Source organism: Camelus ferus, chromosome 9, assembly GCF_009834535.1.
Source record: "Camelus ferus isolate YT-003-E chromosome 9, BCGSAC_Cfer_1.0, whole genome shotgun sequence".
In the NCBI taxonomy this organism is placed as follows: Eukaryota; Metazoa; Chordata; class Mammalia; order Artiodactyla; family Camelidae; genus Camelus; species Camelus ferus.
In genome coordinates, this window is record NC_045704.1 from 47,147,254 (window position 1) to 47,163,052 (window position 15,799).

The 15,799-nt window shown below is 35.6% G+C and overlaps 1 long non-coding RNA gene across 1 annotated transcript; it reads right to left on the reverse strand.

The window, feature by feature from the left end:
* Window positions 1–1,053: 1,053 nt before the first annotated feature.
* Window positions 1,054–14,950, reverse strand: LOC116665798. Its single transcript, XR_004322489.1, has 3 exons — window positions 14,778–14,950; window positions 2,403–2,431; window positions 1,054–1,181 (listed from the first exon to the last, which is right to left on the reverse strand). It is a non-coding gene; the product is annotated as an uncharacterized LOC116665798 (long non-coding RNA).
* Between the last annotated feature and the right edge of the window lie 849 nt (window positions 14,951–15,799).

A 15,799-nucleotide genomic window follows, 5' to 3' on the forward strand; every position in this document is an offset into this window, starting at 1 on the left:
AACACCTCAGACTTCACAGAAACCCCAGAAGGGGCATAACTTAAGACTAAGGTCCATGCCTAAGTCTAAGGGAAAAAAATCAAATAGATAAATTTGGACCAAGACTAAAACCAAGACTCCAAAGAATCAAGAAAAGCTGCTAGTAATTTAACCACCTGCTAGAACAATATTCAAAACACTCTTGAGAGGAAGATAACAGAATCAAGAGTTTCTTAAACATGCTATCCACAATGGTAATATACCATCAAAAAAATTACAAGTTAAGAGAGAATTTGGGAAATATGACCCATATTCAAAAGAAAAAAGTCAACAGGAATGAACTCACTAACAACCCAAATGCTTGGAATAACAAAGACTTTAAAGCAGCTATGAAATATATGTTAAAGAATGTACTAGAAAAAAAAGAATATAATGAGTAAAGACATGGTGAATTTCAGTAGAGATGAAAACTGAAAATAAACATCAAATGGAAATACTAGAAATGAAAAACACATAAAATGATTAAAGAAAATTACTGGATAGAACAGTAGATTGGATAGTGTAGAAGAAAGACTCAATGACCTTGAAGACAACTCAATAAAAATTATCTACACTGAAGCACAGAAAGAAAAAAAAGTTTGAAAAAACTTAACAGATAATCAATGATGTCTGTGTCCAAAATTAAGCAATCTAATATGCTTATAATTGGAGTCGCAGAGGAAATGAGAAAGAGAAAAAGGCAGAAAAACTATTTGATAAAATATCAAACAAAATTTCCAAAACTGAGTAGAAACATAAGCCTATAGATCCATGATGTACAGCAAACTCCAAGCAGAACACATTAAAAAAAAAAAAAACACAACTAGGCATATCATAGTCAAACTGCTTAAAACCAAAGATAAAGAAAAAAATTTTTAGTAGCCAAGGTAGGGATGAAATCTATATGGGGTAACAACAATAAAAACAATCACTGGCTTCTCATTAGAAGTAACAGATAAGACAATGGAACATCTTTAAAATGATGAAGAAAAAAATCAGCCTAAAATTCTATAGCCAGTGAAAATATCCTTCAAAACTGAAGATGAAATAGATAACTTACAGATAAATAAAGGCTGAGATGATGTGTGATCAACAGACTTGTAGTACAAGAAATGCCACAGGAAGTTCTTTAGGCTGAAGGAATGCTATATTAAAATTCAGATCTATGGGAGGAATAAAAAGCATTAGAATAGTAAATGTAAAGTATATATAAAACACTTTCTTTTCTTAAATTCCTTAAAAGTCAATTGACTTTTTAACAAATGGTGCTGGGAAAAGTGGATATCCATAAGGAAAAGTTTGAAGTTGGACCCTTTCCTTATATCACATACAAAAATTAGCTCAAAATGGCTCAAAGAGCTAAAACTATAAATCTCTTAGAAGAAAACATAATGGAAAAGTTTCACGATATTGTATTTGGCAATGACTTCTGTGGTATGACACAAAAGCACAGACAACAAAAGTAAAAACAGATAAATTAGACTACATCAAAATTTAAAACATATGTGTGTGAAAGGACACAATCAACAGAGTGAAAAAGAAAACTATGAAATCCGAGGAAATATTTGCAAACCATAATAAAAGGTTAATATCCTGAGTATATAAATAACTCCTATAATTTAACAACAATGACAAAAACCAAATAACGGGATTAAAAAATGGGCAGAGTACTTGAATAGACATTTCTCCAAAAAGATGTACAAACGGGCAATAAGCACACGCAAAGAGGCTCAACATCACTAATTGCTAGGGAAATACAAATCAAAACTATGATGAAATACCACCTCATACCCACTGAGATAGCTACGACAAAACAAACAAACCAACCAACCCAGAAAATAACAGCTTTAGAAAGGAAATCTTCACACACACTACAGCACATGAATGTTGAGGACATTACACCAAATGATGTAAGTCAGTCACAAAATGACAAATACTGTATGATTCCACTTATATGAAGTAACTAAAGCAATCAAATTCATAGCAACAGAAAATAGAATGGTGGTTGCCAAGGATCTGGGGGAAAGGGAATAGGGAGTTGTTTAGCAGGTACAGAGTATCAGTATTGTAAAATGAAAAGAGTTCTAGACATTAGTTGCACAACAATGTGAATGTACTTAACACTACTGATCTGTACACTTAAAAATGGTTAAGATGTTAAATTTTCTGTCACTTTACCACAATTTCAAAAAGTCAATCAACTGTTTAAAGCAAAAGTAATAATAGGAGTTTATAATGTGTAAGTGTAAAATACATGACAAAATAGTACAAAGGGTGAGAGGGAAGTGAACAGTATTATACCACTGTAAGGTTCTTACATTGAAAAGCAGTAGTAAAATATTAATTCAAGGTAGACTGTGGCAATGTTAGTATATAGAACATACCTTGGAGATACTGCAGGTTCTCCTGACCACTGCAATAAAGAGAATAAAATGAGTCACATGAATTTTCTGGTTTCCCAAGGCATATAAGTTATGTTTATATTATCCTGTAGTCTATTAAGTATGTAACAGCATTATGTATAAAAAACAGTGTACATACATACCTTGATTTAAAAATACTTTATTGCTAAAAATTGTTAACCATCATCGGATGATGCAGGGTTGCCACAAACCTTCAATTTATAAAAAATATTGTATCTGAGAAGTGCAATAAAGCAAAGCACAATAAAACAAGGTATGTCTGTACTTATAATCTCTAAAGCAGCCAATAAAATAACAGAAGTAGGCATGACCAATAAAGTCAAATAAGGAGATAGAATAGAATTAATCCCACGTAAAATACTTGATTAATCTAAAAGAAGATAGAAAAGAAGGAACAAAGACTAGAGAGGACAGAGAAAACAAACAAGATGGTAGACTTAAATTCAACCAAATTAATAATTAAATTAAATGTAAATCATCTAAATATACCAATTAAAAATGGCTGCTGTTAGAAAATACATTCACAAACATTAACAGTCCCACTGGAGAACCCTTTCTAAATATAAGGTTTTAACATGAAATTTTGCATTATAGATATGATGCCTCATTCTTTATAGTTCTGATCTTACCATGTGTCATGGTTATATATAAGAGAAATTCATACTAAAGTTTGTTCTATTAGTTATCTATATTGGAGATGTTTAAAAAATGCTTCCAATTGAGACATACTATCAGTGGCACTTCTCCATGACAAAAAGGTGATGACGGTACAAAACCAAGAAAATTTCTAACAAGTGGGTTATTCATAGGGGGATTTTTCTTCAGTGAATTTCTTCTAAATTAGGTCTCACTCTTCTCCAATTGCTTCCACGGGCTTTTTCTTTCCAATTTATAGATTTTATAGAAATAGAGGGTAAAAGGACAGATTATCTCAATTTCTTAAGTGCTCATGAAAATTATTTATATATCAAGCCATATTCATAATAGCAAACATTTTTAAAAGGGGTTATAGAAGTAGAAAATGAAAATGAAAGCATTTCCCATATATACTTTTATATAATTACATCCCTCCTTTATAATCTCTTTGATATAATGAAAAATGCTTTATGGACCATTCCTTGTACTCTCTCACAAATATACTATAATATCGTATTTGGTATTCATCAGGGTGCTGCTAATACAAGAGATTACCTAATCCAAATAGAAAGTAAATGGAAAAATACTTTTTAATGGATTTTTTTTTAGCTTAGAAAGCAAGATTTTATATATATACGTCAAGTATAGTAATGCCATAAATTTGTTTCTGTCCTAAGATAAAGTTCACCTTAAGAAAGTAGCTATAGTTAGCATGTCATTTATGGTTTTGATTTGTCCCAGGTAAACCTGATATTCCTAGGCATTTGCCATTTTTAGCTGTGACAATTCAGTAACTTTCTGCCAGTAGCAGCAACAGAATGAAATAATTTTTAAAAGATTAAAGAAAGAATTAAATTTGTCATTAATTTGTCTAATATGCTGGTGACAGTGATATAGCTGATAGATGTGATGGGAAGTAACTGAGCAGTGATTTAGATACCTGAATCTCCTCATGTGAGGATGAAAAAGGAATGGCAGGAGTAAAAAGTGGGAAGGGATAAATTGGGAGTTCGAGATCTGCAAATACCAACTACTTATATAAAATAAGGAACAAGTTTATACTGTATAGCACAGGGAACTATATTCAGTGTCTTGTAGTAACCCATAATGAAAAAGAATATGAAAATGAATATATTACATATATGTATGACTGAACTATTATGCTATACACCAGAAACTGACACAACATTGTAAACTAACTATACTTCAATTTAAAAAAATCAGTGTAATTCACCATATTAGGAGAATAAAGGAGAAAGGCCATATGACTATCTTAAAAAAAAAAAAAGGAATAGCAAATATTCTGTTAAGCAAACTAATAGCTATAGTAATCACCAATTTCCCCCTACTTAACAAACATCAGTTTTGCATAGGCATCTACCCTTTAAAAAAGTGACACAACCAAAAACTTGGGGATAAATCTTGATTTGTCTAAGCCCATCCATCCCTAGGTAACTCATAACTACTTCTTCCTTGCCAGTGATTATTTAGAAGGTAAGGATGTAACCCAGCCAGTGACTCATGAAGGCAAGTGTGCTGGAAAGTTTCTGAGAAAGATTTCCTTGTTCTTAAAAAGAAACACTTATGGAGAGACAGTGTTTTCTTTTGCTGAATGCTGTTTCGATTGGATTTGAAGAATGGAACTGCAGCAAACATCTTCCGACCACGAGTACAGACAAAGGTCTGTCGAGGACAAGGTTTAACACTTTGAGGATAGTAGAGTGGAACAGTGGAGAAAATCTGGATCCTGATGATGCCACTGAGTAGCTGAAATAACTTGAGAGTTGTTCTATCTTGAAATTTCTTATTTAAAAATACATTTTCCAAAATTCTGAGTAACTTTGAGGTTTAAAAAAATTTTTTATTGCTGTTGAAATTACTCTTAAATGTGTACTTACTAGGTATCTGGTATTGTGCTAAGTGCTGTACCTGGATTATATCATTTAATAAAATAAACCTATGAAATAGCTATTATATTGCCCATTTAACAGAAAAGGAAATTTTGTCATATAGAGTTAAATCACCTTACTGACAGTCACATAGGCAATAAATGGCACAGTTGAGAATTCAAAATTTTTACTTCAAAGTTATACTCTTAGATACAGTATATTTTGAGCTACTGGATCAATGTCATTTTATTAATATAATACTACAAAACGTATTGGCTATATATTATGGTGTGTGTACTGTGCTTATCTCCTGAAAGTTGCATTCAAATTGAAAGATTTTTAAAAGGAAGTAATATCTGAGATTGTACATGAGAACAAATATTAAGTCAACTCTACCAATAGGCCTGGTAATAGTGTTTTCTATTTGGTAAGTAATAACCTCACTAAATAAGTAATATTCTTTACTCTTTTTTGTGGCTTTAATTTTAGAATGGCTTAGAAAGCAGAGAAGATTGCAAAGATCTGTGTTGCGGGCTGGAAAGGTATGAATCACTTTTGTCAGGTCTGCATCTGTTGGGATATATAGGAAGGTCACCTTTGACTAATGGGAATTCTCAAGAGTGTAGCAGCAATCACATGTTCACAGTAACTGTTAATTCTAATTACAATCATGATATGCTTAAGAGCCTACTTAGAAATCACCAATTACTAAAAGTAAACAAATGTTTACTGAATATTTTACTAGAGAACACACAGTAGTGTGCTAGATGTAAGAGACACAAGAGAAATATGAGCTATGAAATATTAGCTATCCTCAAGCAGTACACACATTCTTGTTTGCAAGATGAGATTAGTACCCACAAAATAACAAGACAAAGATGGAAGGAAGTATAAATCAAACATTTATATGATAGTGAAAATAAGAAGTTCAGAAAAGAGAAAAAGATCTATAGTCAGTTTTCAAATGTATATCTATATGCTATCTTACAAATTTCAAAAAGATTTCATGTTTTCTCATCTGATATTCACAAAATTGGGTAATGGCAGGAAAGACAAGGGATATTTAATCAATAATGACAACTACTATTAATGCTGACCTCCAGTGTTACCAGATACTGTGTAAAGCACTTTTCATTCTCTTTTTCTCATTTTATCCTCACAAGAATCTTATGTGGTATGGACTATTGTCCCCATTTCCAGATGCTGAAACTGAGTTAAATGACATTCTTGACAACACACAACTAATAATTCACACAGTTGGTACTTAACACTAACATTGAAAGTTAAGAGTTCTACTACCGGATTTTTACGAATACTATGAAATAATAAATTTCTAGAACCTACGAATATCTCATCTATATAGGAAACGTCTCCTTATTTTGTCTGAAATAGCCTGAAGCAAAACTTCATAAGTCTAACTTGACTTGAAACGTCACTTAACTCCCTGTGAAGAAATTTTTAAAATACAGGTCAGTATGAAAGAGCCAATGCTACATCCTCACCACACCAAACCTCCATTGGCCTCCAAGGTAGTTACGTTGGAACTTAACACAGGGGGATTTTCCTAGTCTCTCTTATAGTTAGTTGTTGATGAGAAGGTGATGCCAGACAAATAAAGAGGTTTGTTGCTCCAGCACAACATATCCTATCAAAGAGGCAACATTAATTACGTTTTTAGAGTTATTGTTTCACTAGATAACGTTATATAGGTCATTTGAATCACCCTGCCTGTATAACACAAGTCAGGTACCCTGTTTTTATGGGGCTTCCAGGTTTATTGTTAACTATATACTCTACATTCTGGACTTTCAGCCTCACAACCCCAACTCAGTCAAGCCTAATCAAAACCGAAATAACTAGGTCAGTCTCGCCAAATTCTTCTGAGAGTGATTTGTATTTGAAAAGTATATCATTAATTCATAAAATGAATACCAGAATGCTAGAATAATCCTGTTGCATGCTTACTATGTTTTATTCTCAAAGGAAACATCTATTTGGAAAACCCAAATAAGATTAAAATAGAAATAAAGAATCAATAAAGAAAACTAAAGGATTTTCTCATTAACTTGTAAGTTAGAGCAGTGATTCTCAAAAACAATGATTACATTGAATTGTTTTATACACATATACAAATTTTTTAAATGTGGTGAAATATACGTAACAAAATTTACCACTATAACCATTTTTAAGTGTATGATTCAGTGGCATTAAGTACACTTACAGTGTTCTGCAGCCATCACCACTATTTCCAGAACTTTTTCATCACGCCAAACAGAAATTCTGTATGCATAAAGCAGTAACCTCTCATTCACTCCCCTACCTCACCCCTAGTAACCTCAAATCTACTTACTATCTTTGTGAATTTTATAACTTTTGGAATCATACAATGTTGGCCTTTTATATATGGCTTATTTCACTTAGCATATTTTCAAGGTCCATTCATCCTGTGACATGTACCAGACTTCATTCATTTTATGGCTGTATAATTTTCTATTGTATGAATATGCCACATTTTGTTTATCCATTCTTTTGCTGATGGACACTTGTGTTGTCTCCACCTTTTGGTAATTGTGAATAATGCCTTTGTGAACACTGGTGTACAAGAATCTATTTATGTCCCTGTTTGATTATATACTTAAAAGTGGAATTGCTATGTTTTAACTTTTTGATGAACCGCCAAACTATTTTCCACAGGTACTGTACTATTTTACAGTTCCACCAACAATGTGAGAGTGTTCCAATCTCTCTACAGACTTGCCAACATTTTCTTTCTCTTTCTACCTTTCTTCTCTTCCCTTCCTTTCTGAGAAAAGCTATCCTACTGGGTATGAAGAGGTACTGTGGTTTTACTTTGCGGGGAAATCTCTCATGAAAAATGAAGGTTAGCATCTTTGCTTACTGGCCATGTGTATATCTCCTTGGGGAAACGTTTAAGTCTTACGCACTTAAAAAAAATTGGCTGTTTTTGTTGTCGTTGTTGTTGAGTTATAGCTGTTCTTTTATATTCTGGTTATTATACCCTAATAAGATATATGGTTTGCAAATATTTTCTCTCATTCTGTAGATTGTATTTTCACTGTACTAACAGTGTTCCTTGATACACAAAAGTTTTAAATTTTCATGCAGTCCAAATGTGCTTTTTAAATTGCCTATGCAATATGTCAAAATGTGATGTCATATTTAAGAAACCTTAAGAAAACTTAATGACAAATCTAAGGTCATTAAGGTTTGTCTTATGTTTTCTTCTAAGTTTTATACTTCTAGCTCTAAAATTTAGGTCTTTAATCCATTTTGAGTCAATTTTCGTATATTGTGTAAGGTCAGGGTTCATTGTTTTGTAAATAGATACCCAGTTTTCTTAGCACCATTTGTTGAGGAGACTGTTCTTTCCCGCATTGAATGGTCTTGGCACCCTCACTGAAAATCATCTGAACATGTATAAGAGGGCTTATTTCTGGGGTCTGAATTCTATTCCATTGGTCTATGTCTATCCTTATGCCAATACCAAACTATTGATTACTGTAGCTTTGTACTAAGTTTAAACATCAAAACGTTTGTGTCCTCTAACTTTTTCTTTTCAAGGCTGTTTTGACTATTCAGGATCCCTTGAAATTCCCTTTGAATTTCAGAATAAGTTTTTTTTTTATTTCTAATGGTTTAAAAAAACACCATCAGAATTTTCATAGGGATTAAGTTGAATCTCCAGATCACATTGGGAATTACTGTCATCTTAACACTATGAAGTTTTCCTATCCATGAACATGAGGTGTCTTTCTATTTGTCTTTAATTTCTTTCAGCAATGTTTTGCACTTTTTAATGTGCCTTTACTATATATTTGCCTTTCCTAGTGGGATTTTTCCCTCCCTATATTTTATTTCTTTTCTTTTTCACATTTCTTGTAAGGTTGCCTTAGTGGTGATGAATTTTTTAGTTTTTAATTGTCTAGGACATTCTTTATCTTTCATTCAATTCTGAATGATAACTTTGCTGGGTAGAGTATTCTAGGATGTAGGATTTTTGTCCTTTCAGCATTTTAAATATATCATGCCAATCCCTTCTGACCTGATGAAGAATAGAGCCACACTACTGTTCTGGTTCCACTCCTTCCTGATATGCATTCTGGCAATGGTGGAACGCCAGAGCAGGAAGTGCTGGAGCAGGAGCCTAGTGCAGGCTAGTGGGGGGTGGAGATAGGGTGGTCCTGATAGGCTGGCCCGAGCACAAGGCAGTTTTCACCTGCTGCCTCTTTGCTTGGTTTGGAAGCAAGCCCATGCATGCCACTCTTCAAGAATGGAGTCTCAATTTTTTATAGCCCTCTGGTAAGCCCCACTGGTTTTCAAACTAGCTAAGGAGGCTCATCTCCCTGCTGTTAGACTCCAGGGCTGGGGGTGCCAAATAAGTGGCTTGAACCCCTCATTTCCCCCAGGAGGATCCTCAAGCCTGATATTCCCCCCAGGAGGATCCTCAAGCCTGATATTCCCCCCTCCTCTTCTAGGTCACCTGCTAGGGATGTGGGTTGTGACTAGATCGCTTCTCCTCCCCCCCCCCACCATACTCCTTGTGGTTCTTTTTTTTAAAGACCTGGTTGTAGAAGGGTCATTCTCCTGTTCTTCAGGTCATTCTTAGTGAGAGCTGCTCTATATGGAGTTGTAGGTATGATGTGTTCAAGGAAGGACGTGAGCTCATGGTCTTCCTACTCTGCCATTTTGATTCCACCTGCTAATCTATTCTTCTTGGTAACTCTCCATCCTTGTATGGATGTCCTTATCCATATCACTATTCCCATTTGACAGACAACACTTAAAAATTCAAAGCAATTAAGTAACTTGCATAAAGTCATTTAATTAATAAAAGAGTAACCAATTATTGAATGCTTATGATAGGCACATAACAACATTATATCCTTTATTTAATACTATGACGCAAGTATTATATTTTATATTATAATCTTTAATATAACAGGACCTTGATCAAGGTTGTATATACATCTAGTAAGAGGCATTCCTGAGTTTTAAATACAAGTCTGTTATATAAATTATCATAGCAGTTATGTACTTATGGATAGTTTATAAGATTGGCACATAAGATGCAATGTTTATAAAGATATTTTGCTGCTAAGTCTAGAAAGGATATTAGTTTTCTTCCAAAAATTTTTTCTTTACAGCTTATCTTTTTAAAAAGACTTTATTCTAGAAATTCCTTTTGTCCTTTTATTTTCTATTACTTCTTAAAAAGGGGACTTTTAATTCAGCTTATTAATTCATTTCATTTACCCACCTACTATTCAGGAAAGGCCTTAGAAAAATCCAGTTTTTGCTAATGATGTTTACTATTAATATTATCATGGCCCTTTTATCTCTTTATTTCTTTTGATCCTTCTCTTAAAAAATTATCTTCTATTATTATAAAAGCTAGAAATCCCTTTCAGATTATAAGCAACTTGATGGGTTAACTTTTTCATATACTGACAATCTCTCACTTTTTTCTCCTTCACATTGTGAGATATGCTTAATCATCCCTAGCTTAAATTTTTCTTGCCACCAATTTATTTTTCAACTCCTAGCAACTGTAAAATTCTATAAAACTCCATTAAATGGTATCAGATTAGATGTCAATTCCAGAAATCTCCCCACATCCATCCCACAACACTTCTACTTCTCATTTACACTAGGTAATGTAAATTTTTTTGCTTGAGACTCTTGTTTTTTTGGTTTTTCCAAGTTTTCTTCCTACCTTCTATTTCATGTGCTGCCTCCTTCATTTCAAGATCTCCACAGAGAAATACCCCTTCAACTTTCTCTTAATGCACTTCTTTTTCCTTGCTCTTTCTCTCAGAAATCTTTTTTATCATAAAAGTTTCCCATTTTTTTCTTCACCCTCTATCTCTTTCCCAAGTTCTTAAATTGCATTTCTTCTCACTTGCTGAATAGCTTCTTGGATGAAGTTTATTTCCCTCTAAATCAAATTCTCAGTGTTTACTAATGGCCTATCATCCTTCCTGTCACTCAAGATTTAATCTGTAGAATTGTTTTGCAACCTTCCCTCTTACTCACAATAGTCAACAGATCAGTGTGTTCTTAAATGGAGGTATTAAACTGAAATGGATTAAATAACCTAAATCAAAATCAGGGGAGAGGGTTGTTAAAAATGCAGATTGATGTGCCTCATCCTGGACCAACTAAACAAGATTTCACAGATAGAGTCCAGTAATATGCTTGTTAAATAAACACCCCATTTAAGTCTTAGGCACACTGTTTTGGAAACTAGTGTATTATATCAAATTTCATCTAATTCTAGAGATTCTACCTTTTCAGTGTTTCTCATACATTTCTCTCCTTTCCTATGGCCTCTACCATAGTTTAAGGCTGCTTCATCTCTTAGCTGGACATCTTTAATAGAATTTCCTTGCCTCTAGGATGTTTTCCACTCTAATTCATCCTGCACACAGGAACCTTATTAATCTTACTAAATCACAGCTCTGCTCATTTAATGTGACAAGAATTTATTGAGAGCATACTATATATCAGGTGCTCTAGGGCAGAAGGTTCTAAGTTGGGCTGATAATCAGAATCATTAAGTGGGAGAAACCTTTTAAAAACAGATTCTCTACCACTCCTTCAGGGCTACTAAATTAGAATCTATAGAGCTAGGGTCGAGAAAAGTTTATTGTTAAAAAGTTCTCCAGGTGACTCTGATACTTTTGAGAAACACTAGACTGGAGCATATAAAGACTGAAGCATTACTGTGTGTTGCAGATTGTGCTGGGTGAGATATGAACATATGCAAATAACCAGTATATAACATATTGATTAATGCTATACTAGAAGTACCAGTGCCACAAGAAAGATTAATTCTAACTGCATAAATACCTTTAGTAACACACCCACCTGGAAGAAATCTTTTCCTCCTCTAATTTCCCAACTACTTTATCTATAATTCTCTTATGGTCTCATTCATCTTGTACAATAATTATTTTTGTATGTCTCCTTTCCTCTTCACTGGTACTTGAGAACAAAGCCCTGGCCTTAGCACGCCAAATAAGATGACAAAGAATTTTTTTTCAGCATTCTAATTTATTTACAGGATAAAGCTGTACCCCCAAAACACTAAATTATGCATGGTTATGCATTTAATAAATTATCTCAAAAATTGGATGTCCTTAAAACTCTTGGGTATATGTGGCCAAATTTATGGATTTTAATCTCAGTAAGGCACTTAGTACAGTTCCTTTAACATAGCAGGTACCCAATAAAAAAAATTATGTGTGAACCAGCGGGGTTGAGGGAAAATGTATTTGGATATAAAAACATACTTAACATGTCCAGCATTCAGTATAAGACGTTACAGATTCCAAATGAAATAATGTGCTGGTGGTTTTTACAAACCAGCTCCCTATGAGTCAAAACCAGTCAGCCTGTTTGTTTGAATGGCCCAATATTGGGCTGGTGTGCTAGGGTGTGTGTGTGCATGCGTGTGTGTGTGGTTTTATTTATTTATTTCTTTCTTTACAAATTTCAATTTGAATATCTTTGGGCAAATATTCTGATTACCACAGGCTCTACCACTCCATGCCATCTCACATCTGATGCACACAATTACATTATCAATAGGTCTAAAGATGAGCATTCTAAGGATGACAGACAATTGCTCCCAATCATTTCTGCTTTTTGAGTGTTGGCTATTGTTATGGACTGAACAGTGTCCCCCCTAAAATTCATATGCTGAAGCCCTAACACCCAGTACCTCAGAATCCAACCACATTTGGAGATAAGGTCTTAAGGGGGTAGATAAGTTAAAATGAGGTCTTTAGGATAGGCCCTAATCCAGTATGACTGATGTTACTTACAAGGAGAAGAAATTTGGATGCAGATGTGTATGGGCATGGAGGAAGGAACTCGTGGAGACAAAGACAAAATATGGCCATCTACAAGCCAAGGAGAGAGGTCTCAAAATGAAATCAACCTGGCTAAAACCTTGATCTTGGACTTACTAGCCTCTAGAATTTTGAAAAAGTAAATTTCTGTTGTTTATGCCACCCAGCCTGTGGTATTCTGCTACGGCAAATCTAGCAAACTAAGACAGCTACCAACTATATTTATTATTAATCTTAATTTAGGCATTTTTACATCAAAATTATGTTCACCATGTTCAAGTCATTCTGCCAGGTACAGTGGTAAGTACAATTCTAAGTAGCTTAGAATCTAGCAGATGAAACAAACTATACGTAAGATACAGTCATCAACATATGTGATAAAAAACATTACCAGGCCAAAAAGAAAAAAGCCAAATACAGAGGATATTTATAATTCTATAATTGTTCTGGAGGGAGAGCGTTGTTGAAAAAAAATTCAGAATCTGACCTAGGTCTTGAAGGATAAGTTAAGATTCAACCAAGTAGAGGAAAAGAGAACACATAGGTAAGAGGAATGGAGTATACTAATTCAAATGTACATCAGCTACTAGAGGGAACATTCCACTGCCGCCCCCCCTCCAAGTATATATAACTGAGGTTCAGGTCCCCTATCTCTGCTTTATGAATTCTAAAATTACTATATATTTTTAAATTAATGGCCTAAGTCCTTGTAAAATGTAGGCATTTTCCCCCTGCCAGATAATTAACAGTCTAAATGACTTTGTTTAGTACAATACTGACATCCAAAGGATGGTCTGGTTCATCTCTAAGCCCTCTTGGGCTTCTGCTGAGAGGTGATTTTATTTTCAAATGGTCTCTGAAGGTAATAAGCTGCTCATGGAACACTCCATTTGAAATCTGGCCATTTTTTGATCTCTTGCCTATCTATCAAATCTCATCATGTTAGATGGCTCCACAATGCAGGTGGTCTATGTTTTCTTAAGTGCCTTTTCTTCTGAAGAATGTATTACTCAGTTCATTAATGTTTCATACCTAAGTATTCTAATGTATTTAATTTTTCATTTAATGAAATTTCTAACCTTCAGGCTGAGGAAGTTATTTACAATGTTTCATCCAAGCTGCTGGAAAAGTGCTCATTAGCAGAGAGTTTTGAAGATGGAATTTTAAGAAAGGGGTTGGCAGGAACCTAAACACATAGATCTACACTTTCATAAATGCTTCCCTGCCTTAAGTCTAAAGGAAGATATTCTTCTTGATAAGCAGATAAGTTCTGCTGAAGTTTTCTTTTAGACTCCTGTGGTTTGTCAAAAGATATGTTTTAAAGCTGTTAAGTTTTTTTAAAAAAATAATTATTTGTATGTAGAAAGCCTTATTTCTCCATCATTTCAACAATGTTTATTTTCTTTCATCAACTAGATAGTTATGTGAGAGCATCATCATCAAATAAGATACACGTTGAACCAAAGGCGTCATGTTTAGCAACTGGTATCAATTACTTTAGATTAAAGTGATTCCCTACAAAAGAAGGAGCCTCAGCTGAATTAGTTTGATTCTCGAAATAGTTTAGGCTTAAAGCCCCTGCCCATTTTACCAACTGCCTTCGGAATCATGGGAGATTAAGAACTCAAGTTAAAGAAGTTTTGAGATTGTTACAGAAAATTTAAAAAATCAGGTCTTTGTTCATTACCTGCTTCAGGTGGAATTTGGAGGTCAGAAAGATCCAGAATTTAACATTTAACGTTAACTCATATTGCAACCAATATTTAAAGACTACAAAATGTGTACAATGCAGAACACACAGTAGGAAACCACTGAATAGTGAAAGCTCCAACTTTTCACCTTTTCCTTTTATAGTACCCGCTCCTTGTGTGACAAAGTGGACTCAGAATTTCCATTACCCGGTATATAACGAGGGGGTGATGCTACCACATGCTTACCTTGGGGCAACAACTTGCACTTTATAACTGGACAGGAAAATCATTTGATGAGAGAGAAGGCTAAAGGAAACGGAGGCCGCTGACGTGACTGCGGCACACACCCGCGGTTACTACCGAGGTGACCACCGCAGCCTCAATATGGTCCACCTAACTGGGCCGCTTTTCCCGCGGAGTCTCGCCTTCCGGCCGTAAGTCACCACAGCCCGCCCACCCGGAAGCCGTCGTCTTGGCAACGCTCTTTGGTCCCACCCCATCCCTTTGTCCCGCCCACCTCCCTGTACGTCTGTGGCCAGCCGGGCTTCGATTGGTTTTTCTGTCCTTCACTCTGGGAGACGTTCCGGGCCGCGAGGCTTTGGAACTCGTATTTGAGTTTTGGCGCGGAGAGCTCGTTAGGTGCCGAATGGAGCTGGGTGTCTTGCTGGAGCCAGCAAACTCCGTGGTGAGCGACCCTGAGGGAGAATGACGAAAAGGGCGGCCCGGCGCGAGGTGCAGGGGCGTTGAGTCAAACAGGCCGCCTCGAGATGGGGGACTGCAGCCCGGCTGCGGGTCTCCCTGAGGCAGGCCCCTCTGTTCGCCTCCTCGCAGCCTCTAGGTTCTTTCCTCGCGTCTGAGAGGCCGAGCGCCCGCCCGTCTTCTGTCGGCCCTGTGGGGGGGCTTCTCTTGACGCTCCCTTCCCTCTTTGAGGAGCAGTGTCTCAGCTTCCTTCCCTCCCCAGTAGAAACCCTCCGACTCTGACGTGCTTACACCTCCCGCAAGCACACTTTACCACTTCCCCCGACTCCTTCCAGCGCTGACAGAAACTTTCTACCAGCCCTTGACCGTGTGGAAAAATGTCTCCTGAGCAACCTGGGGAGCGTCCCACACCTCACAGAGTCCATAACGTTCCTTATCTAGAAGGAGGGTGCTGCTGTCCTCTTCTTCCCATGTGGGACTAGTGAAGTTCCGGTGGAAAGCTGCAGGTGCAAGCGCTGGATAAAGCGCTACAGAAATGTCAGCTCTGGTCTCAGTTGCTGACCCAGAAT